Here is a 9,246-nt window from a genome sequence, read left to right as displayed (position 1 = left end):
CCATCTCCTTCAAAAGAACTTCTTTTACACTGGGCTTTCCAGTACTGTAGGTAACGCACACACTTCTCGGGCCAACAACTGATTCATTTTTTAAATAAAATCTAATATTTGGTGTCAGGTGAGGGTGCAGCCAGCCACTTTCAGCCTCTGGTTAACAGCCTCTTCCTTAGAGGTGTGTCAGCCCCAAGCAGAGGCAAGGAATCAGTGGATCCTGGGAGCCCCTTGCTGCAGGCTCCCTCCAGTCTAACTCCATCTTCAGCACTTTCATCTCTTCTTTTGTTAAGGACAGTAATGAAATAAAATTCAGGCCCTTTTTGGGGTAGATGAGACCTGGAAAATTCACTAGGACCTGTGAAATCAGCTCACTGAGATTGCAGCAGCACGGTTCTGAAGTCTCCTGAATGATGCTGGCCTCCCTCTGGAATCTCTGTGGGATCAGCCTGGAGGGTGTCTGCAGTCTGGGAGCTGGGGGGAGCTGAGGGGAGGCACCCCAGGGCCCTTGGCAGCTGCCAGCCCAGAGCCAGCATCCCTGGGCTCCTGCACAGGGTCCATGGGGAGGCTTTTGGCCGTTCAGCACAACCAGAGGCAAAACAGGGCCAGGGAACTGAAATCAGCAGTGCACACCTGAGCCCAGGGCTGCAGGAAAGCTGCTCCAGGTGCAGTGGGAAAAACCTTGCAGCAGCAGCAGCATCAATGAATGCACAGGGAGACTTTAATTTGGGCTAAATGGCTGAGTAGCCTCATGCCAGCTGAGCCTTCAGCTGCCTTCTAGCACAGTTCAGGCTCCTTCTTTGTGACACTGCCACCTTCCAGCTCCCTCATACCAGCAAAGTTAACAGGAACCAGTGCTTGTGGTTGTTTCAAACAGATTTTAATCTTGTGGGGAAACTGCTGTCTAGTATTACTGCAGCATTCAGTATTGCTCTGCTCTGAAATTTAACCTCACATGTGGGCTCCTGGGAAGCTCCCTTTGTCTTCTGCTAATCCAGAGTAGAGCAGCTCCTCCCCAGGACCCAAAGGACATTTCAACACCCAAAGGACATTTCACCAGCCGTGCAGAGCTGCGTGGGTTTCCTGTAACACATTCACACCCCAAGTGTTACTTCCTGAGCTGGTGTTTCTTCAGCTAGAGCTGCTTCTCAGTGCTAAAACCAGTGCTGTAAATACTATTGATCTTGGGCTCTGCTCTGCAAAAACACAGTTCTGCTGGGTGTTGTGAACATTTACTTCTTGCTAAGCTGCTGGGAAATGCTTTAAGAGCATACAGCTTAGCAACAACACTGACCTTTATTTTTTTTATTATTAATTTTTTATTTTTAAATTTTTTTTCTTCTTCCTGGACTTCATTGCTTCCTTAGTCAGGTGGCAGCAAAGTTTGTTGCTGCAGTGACTGCCCTGAAATTAAGAGCTAAAACAACAATGGGAAGAATTCACAGGAGGCGCCACAGCTCAGGAGCTGCGTCAGAGGCAGCAGCTCTGATGCTGGTGCTTTCACAGGGCTGACCAAAAGATCTGCACCAGGCATCCTGCAAGGCATAATTGGAAATAATAATTTCACAGGATTAGAGCTCTTTGCTTTGAAAATTAGCAGCTTGACTTCTGGTAAAATTTTCCAAGATGCAGGGAGCAGAGCCTGGCTTCAGCTCAGCTCATCACAACCTGGCTGTGAGGGGTGATGCTGGCAGGGGAGAAATGAGAGTCTGGGCTCAGGCTTCACCCCAGGCTGCCCCTCAGAGCCTGGTTTCCACTGCCATCACTTTTGCAGGTGTAACTCCTCACCTGTGGTAACCAAGGCCACAAACACAGCCCCACGTGCAGATTTGCCTGTTGTACACCTGTGTGCTCACATGAGGGACAACCTGAACAGGAGTGGTCCCCAGCTCCTGCTCACTTTGGGAGTGATTTGTGTGAGGGCAGGATGAGCAGAGCACAACAGAGACACCTGTTGGGGAAGATGAAACAGGAAAGCCTTATAAATATGGTTGTCTGGCAAAAGATTTTGAGACTATAGAAACTATAAGTGAGAGTGAAATGAAAGCAAGCTTTGAGATACCTCAGTTACTGAACAACTGGAAAACAATGGTGTGGTTGGCTGAAGGTAATCCCCTTTTGATGAAACAATACCCTCTGCTTGCAGGCAGGTCCAAGGGTCAGAGCAGACCCTACCAGCTTGGCAGAAGGGGCCCAAAGAGGAGTTTTTAGGGTTTAAAATGTAACACAGTATGGTAATGTAATGATTCTTACAGGCTGTATGGAAATGCTATAGGATTTGTATATTATACTAGATTGGTTAGTGAGAATCAGAATATTCAGCACAGAAGAAGATTTATGGAATTGTAACGGGAACCTCACTCTCTTACCCTTTTACTCTCTTACCCTTTTACCCTCTCACCTTTTTTACTCCCTTATGCTCTTATCCTCTCACCCCCTCATCCTCTCTGCCCCTCTCTTCCCTCGGGCCTGCTCTGAGCTGTGGCTGGCCGCTCCCAGCAGGGCCCTGCACCCAGGCCCTTTGCAATAAACCACAAGTTCCAGTCCTAGCTTCACAGATCTCTGCCCTCCATCCGTCCTGACCATCCTACCCCCCTACACTCCTACAGACACCCATGCAGTGCAGCTGCGCAGGGCACAGGGAAGCCCTGGGGACAAAAAGCCCCTGAACAAAACCCCACAGCAAAACTGCATTCTCCTTGGCCAGCTCTGGCTGCCTGGGGAAGCAGGAGGGGTTCCAAGCAGTCTCCATGGAGCTCTCTGCCCTCCAGAGGGGCTGCTGGGAGCCAGGAGAGCAGAGCTCACACACCACAGCCTTTCTGAGGCACTCCACACACAGCAAGGGGATGCTGTTTTCACCCTGAGAGCTCCTGAGGGGATTCCCATCCCCTCTCAGGGCCTGGCAGTGGCCATCCTGCTTCTCTCTCTGCACCAGGAGATGTCACCTCACAGCTGACACACCCAGAGCACACAGCCTCGAGCTGCACCAAGAGAAATACAGGTTGGAGAGCCGGAAAAAAGTTTTTTATGGAAAGGGTGAGAAAGTTCTGGAATGGCTGCCCGGGGAGGTGGTGGAGTCCCCATCCCTGGGTGTCTTTAACAAAGCCTGGATGTGGCACTGGGTGCCAGGGTTCAGTTGAGCTGCTGGGGCTGGGTTGGACTCAATGATCTTGAATGTCTCTTCCAACACAGGGATTCTGTGAATTCTGTGAACTCAGGCTGGTCTGGTAATGCTTTCCTAAGAGCTGCCATGCCAGCAGCTTTTCCCAGGTTATCCCTCCCTCTCTCCCCCTAAGTGAATCCCACACCTGGGTCCCCTCACAAGCATCTTCTGTTCCCCCAGGACCTCCACAGCTCCAAGAGGACACAGCAAACCCCCCTGGCACCACCCAGAACCTCTGAACTGAGGGGAATCCAGGCAGCACAACCCTTGGCACCTTGTTTCACATGCCAGCAAGAGGGATGGAGGCATAAAATTCCTTGTGGGATCTACATTATCATACATCAGCAGGGCATCCCTGCTGCTCAGAGGGCTCCTGGTGGGGACAGGGCAGCAGTAGCTGCACTGGGGTGAGCCCACACTGCAGAAACCATCCAGTTGAAGCAAATCTCCTGTTCCTGGAGCTCAGGATCACTCGCAGCCCTGCTCTGGGCTCTGCTGTCCCCTGGTGCCCATCCCGAGTGCCCTCAGCAGGGTCCTGGTGGTGTTAGGAAAATTAATCCACAAACATCAGAGGTTTATGTCCAAAGAGGAGACAGAGGAGTCCTTTCTGGCTTTATTCAATAAAGGGAGAGGCCATGGGGAATTCCCCTGGGGTCTCTCAAACTTTTGGAGCACACAGACTCCTTTTTATCCCAATTTCCCAGCCACTTTTCCCTTCTGTCTTTCCCCATTGGCTGAGGTACTTGAGAGGTACAAACTGCCCAGAATGCCTGATACCAGAGATTGCCCTCTAATGTAAAACCCTCCTTTTTAATTTTCAATTCTTATGGAATTTAGGGGTTTTTCTTCCCCATTGTTTCTATCATCTCTCAACATCTAATTTCATTTATCAGCCAACCTAAAGTTTATTTGTAAAAGCAAAGATCTTTTCCCATTAATCAATCAGTGGAATCCGTCCCATTGTTTCTTTTACCTCCCAGTGCTAGTTTTATCTCCCAGCAGACCTACAGCTGGTTTGTAAAGACAAATCTGCCATTCCTCTCAGAGGGAATCCTGCCCTGGATGATGCCCAGCTCAGCTCCTGCCAAGGACGGGCAGCACTGCGGGCTCCGAGCCCTTCCAGCCAGCGGAGGGAGCCCCAGCAAAGGCAATGGAAAACTCCTGCATCCCCCTGGAAGTGCAGCATCCCCCGAGCATCCCCCAGCATCTCCGGAGCGATTATTCCGTGTGCAGGTCAGGAAAGCAGCACCTCTGCCTCCAGCAGGGTCCAGCACACACCTGAGGCTGCTCCTTGGCTAAAGCACAGGCAGAAAAGCTTTAGGGCCCCCATGGAGTGCCTGAGCCACAGCCTCTGCACCTGCACTGCCTCCCCTCACTGGCCAGCACAGCTCCCAGGGGATTTGGGGAAGGATTTATTTTGATTTTTCGTCTGAGCAGGGCAAGCAGCAGTGAACCTGTTGTGGGTGTAAGGTGCCTTGTCTTTCTGCAGTTTTCTGTTATGACTGGGATCTTTCCCTAAAGAAAGAATTTTCTGTAAATAAATGTGAGGAATTATGTGCTCACACCGAGATAGCAGACACAGGACACCTAAATATTTCAGAGAAAAGGAATTTATTAGATTAATTCTCTTATCAGAAAAAAACTAACTTCTTCCCACCATGCACAGCCCTGATGATGCCATCAGGATTAAGAGGAAGAAGCTGACACTGACCAGACAGAATCCTGTGTTTGAATGGAATTTATGCATCATGTATGAGGTGCAACAGGTTATTGCTTTTAAGAGTTAATTCTCTGTTAACTTGGATTCTCTTTCTGGCTTATTTTGCCCAGAAAGAGGTACCCAGACTTCCAAAACTCTTTGTTTCTATTGTCTCATATTGTCTTAATCCAAATTGTCCAAATTTTTATTACTCTAATTATATTACTATTTTTAGAACCCTTTTATTACTATTAAACTTTTAAAATTTTAAAAAACAAATTATAGGCATTTTTCACCCTTGTCAAAAATACAACAGAAGACTGAAGAGAGAAAAGGTTACCGCACTGGGAGCAAAGGATTTTCCCCACCATGTGCTCATCCATATAATGGAGGTTTTTTCCTTTTTAACCCTTTAACCCCTCCCAAAGTTCTGTCCATCAACCCCTTCTTCACTGTCCAGTGGTGGAGATCTCCTCCTCAAATCCTGATTGGAGATCAGATGTGTCCATAGTGACAAGCTGACCCTCCCAGGTGTCCCAACCCCAGCTGTCCTTGATATCCATGTGAGGGGGTACAACATAACTGTAAATCTATAAAACTTTTCTTAACCTATATACATGATATGTGTCTGTTAAGTGTGAGAGTCAATCATTGCATTACTCATCTATCACAGTTCTTTCCCTAAACAAAGAATTTTCTGTAAATATATTTCAGGGTAAGTCTGGCACAATCTCCTTTTTTGTGAATGTGGAGCTATAAGCAGAGTTCAGCTGCAGATAGCAAAGGGAATGTGCAGGAGTTTTTTGCCCCTCCTACAACAACATTCTTTGATACCTCTGCTCTGGTTCTCTGGCAGAAACAGCTGCTATTTTTAGATTCAATATTTGCTGATAAAAAAGCTGCACTGTGAGGGTACAGTCCCATGACAGGCTTGAGCTGAACACCTTGGCTGCTACAGAAAAGGAGAACCTCCTTTCCTTTTCCTTTTCCTTTTCCTTTTCCCTTTCCTTTCCTTTCCTTTCCTTTCCTTTCCTTTCCTTTCCTTTCCTTTCCTTTCCTTTCCTTTCCTTTCCTTTCCTTTCCTTTCCTTTCCTTTCCTTTCCTTTCCTTTCCTTTCCTTTCCTTTCCTTTCCCTCCCTCTTTCTCTTCTCCTTCTCCCCCATCCTTTCTGATTTCCCTCTCCCCTCCTGCAGTGTGCTGCTCCCATCTGTGCAGTACAGCTTCATTTCCCCATCCTGAGAAAATCAAGATAAAACAATCCAGCTTATTGATTTGGCCATTTGATCCAGTTCAAGGCACTCACAATGTGGCCACAATGGGAGATGGAACAAAATAAAATCTGGGAGGGGTGGAGGGAAGCCTGCCCCTCGACCCTGGGCTGAGGTCCTGCTGTACCAGGAAACCACAACCAAATGAAGACAGCCTGAAAGCAAACAAAACTATGGGATGGGCACAGCAGATCTGCAAGCTGCCTTCCTGTGTGCAGTGGGCAGACTGCTGCCCAAATGCCAGAGCACTCAGGAAATCCATCCACTCTGATCCCTTTTCCTCCTCACCAAAAAACCAAGCTATTTCAAACTGCCACACTGTGCAAAGAGCTTGTATGGGCTCAGGGACACTGGACAAGTCATTGGAGGAGAGATGTAATGAGAGATTCCCACCAAATTCTCTCCTTTCACTGCCTTGGTGTCCTCTTGGCCCTCAAAGTACCTGAGGGCAGCAAGCAAGCAATACCTGGAGAATTCTTCAAAGAGTACTGAGAAAGATCAAAAGACATCAACTGCTCCCACAAAATGCTTCATCCAAACTGCCCAGGACAGCCCAGAGAGGGATTTCCCTCAAGGGAGCAGCTGGCTTTGCTTATGAGATGGACTTTGCTTATTTACAGTGAATCCTTTTGGCCCTTGGAGTGAGGAGGTGGATCAGGGACAGCCCTGGGCAGCACCTCAGAAGGCTGGGAGGGGAAGTGTGAGACAGGAGAGCCAGGATTACACTCACACTGAAAGGAGAAGAAATGGGGTTTTTCTTCTTTTTGTGATGAATAGGGATGCCATCCCCCATGGTCACAGCACAGTGATGCTGCCCAACTGCCCACACTGGGGGAAAGCACAGGGATGAGCTCAGATGGAGGCCAAGGGATGGGGTTCACCTTGAAAAACACACCTACATGGGTTTAGAGCCCTCCTGCCAGGCTGGAATTGCTACAGTCTCTAGTGACACCTTCTCTCCTGGCCAGGCTAGCACATATCCTGATCAAAACCTGGAATTCCTGCCTAGCAAGGGGGGCATGGGAGGGCAGAACAGGGAAAAAACAAGTGACATGCACCCAGAGAAGGAGACTGTTAACAATGGGTTAAAAAAAAATATTAAAAAATGAAGAAGTGGTTCTGGAGGAGCCAGAAGTGAAGCTGCAGCTGTGGGCACCAGATGTTACTTGTGCACTGAATAATGAAGCAGAGGAGGCCACAAACACACCAGTGCTCACCACTGAGTGCAGAATATTCCTCTTTCTGTCCCCCCACCCTCACAGCCAGCTCCTGCTGCCTCGTGTGTGAGCAAGGAGACAGCATGTGCAGCCTGCTGAACCCTCCATCTGGGCCAACAGGGCTATCCCTAAATTCTTACCCTCATTCTGCTCATCTCCTGCCCACCTTGATGCTAGGAAAATCACCTGCTCTCTCTGTCTCCTCCGTAAAGGAGGGAGGGTGGCATTTTCGTGTGGCTTGGAAGGAGAAAGAGCGTTTTACAAACAGCAACTGCCCCAACGATGGCCTTGACCCCAGACTACACAGCAGCTTGCTGGATGAGAGTTCTAATCACAGCAAATATTGTGTTGAACTCAAAAGCCCTGAAACTCTATTAATTTTCCTGGTTTACAACTGTAAAGCTGTCCCTAAGAGATAACAAATCAGATAATAAATCAGCAGTGCTCCTAATCAGGGGCTGGATCTCAAAGCCTGTCCAAGGAAAAGCTTCCCTAAGACACACAGATCCCTCTGCAGTGTCTGCACTCCCCAAGGCTCTGACTCAGCATCTCTCTCCTCTTCCCTGCCACTCATCCCAGCCCAGGGACAGCTCCTGGTGCCAGGCTGCTCCAGGGCAGCCCAGCCACAGCACCAGAGCAGAGTCCCCACATCCTCACAGCAAAGACAGGGCCAGGGCTCCCTGGGGGCCTCAGACAGGCTCTGTCCCCCTGTGCTTGCTGCTACTGAATGGGAGAAGCCTGTTCCCTTTCCTTTCCTTGAAATTTCCTTGAAATTTCCTTTCCTTGAAATTTCCTTTCCTTGAAATTTCATTTCCTTGAAATTTCATTTCCTCGAAATTTCCTTTCCTGGAAATTTCTCATCCTTGGAATTTCCTTGAAATTTCATTTCCTAGAAATTTCCTTTCCATTTCCTTGAAATTTCCTTTCCATTTCCTTTTCACTTCCTTTCCTTGAAATTTCCTTGAAATTTCATTTCCTTTCCCCTCGTTTCCCCTCCTCTCCTTACTCCACCAGCGCTGCCGCAAGAGATGAAACAAAGCCACATCCACTCCTCCCCCAGACCCCTGTGGAAGGTACAGCTCCAAAACCCCTCACCCTTCTCTGCTGGGCTGTGCAGCCTCTCCTGGGGCTGCTAAAACTGAGGATATTGTCAAAGATCTGCTTATATAACCATGGTGATTAGTGAAGTACAGGCATGCAAGGAGATTAGATGAGGCTCCCAGCTACAGCTCTGCTCTAATCTACACTGGCTGCCTTCTCAAATGATTTTTTTTTTTTTTTTTTTTTGACATTACAACAACTTAAATTGGTTCTCTTTGCTCCCAGCTGTGCCTTGTTCCAAGGGGTGTCAAGCAGAGCATTGGCAAAATTGTTCAAAGGGTTTGGTGGGTGTGGGTCAGTAATTATCCCTGCATAGGCACTGTTAGAAAAATCCCTTTAACCTGAGAAACCAAGCCCTGTGCACTGGCCTGGAACTCCAGGTAGCTCCTTAGCACATAGTTCTGGGCTCTGGCAACAAAAAACTGCTATTTTCTAGTGAATGCTTTAAGTACTTCATGTACTGACCCCCCTGGATGAGTTTCTGTGTTTGTTTTAATCTTTTTTCTGTATCCAAGTACCGCTTTCTTTTGCTTCACAATTTTTTTTCTGCCTTTCCTCCTCTCCTAAAACCAGCTGCTTCCTTCCTCATTTTTCCTCTCGGCCCTTTTATCTCCAAACCAGATGTGGGTGTCACCATTTTGTCCTGGGTGGATGACAGTGGGCATTAAGGAGGCAGAGCAAAACAGAGGAGGGGTTGTGGCAGCATTTAACCCAACAGAGCTGAGCAACTTGGGGCAGGGAGTAACCCACAGTAAATCACTAACCTGAGATTTTTCAGATAGGTACAAAAAAATGGAAATATGGGAA

Source organism: Melospiza melodia, chromosome 2 (genome assembly GCF_035770615.1).
Source record: "Melospiza melodia melodia isolate bMelMel2 chromosome 2, bMelMel2.pri, whole genome shotgun sequence".
Classification (NCBI taxonomy): Eukaryota; Metazoa; Chordata; class Aves; order Passeriformes; family Passerellidae; genus Melospiza; species Melospiza melodia.
Note: the sequence above shows the minus strand (reverse complement) of the source record.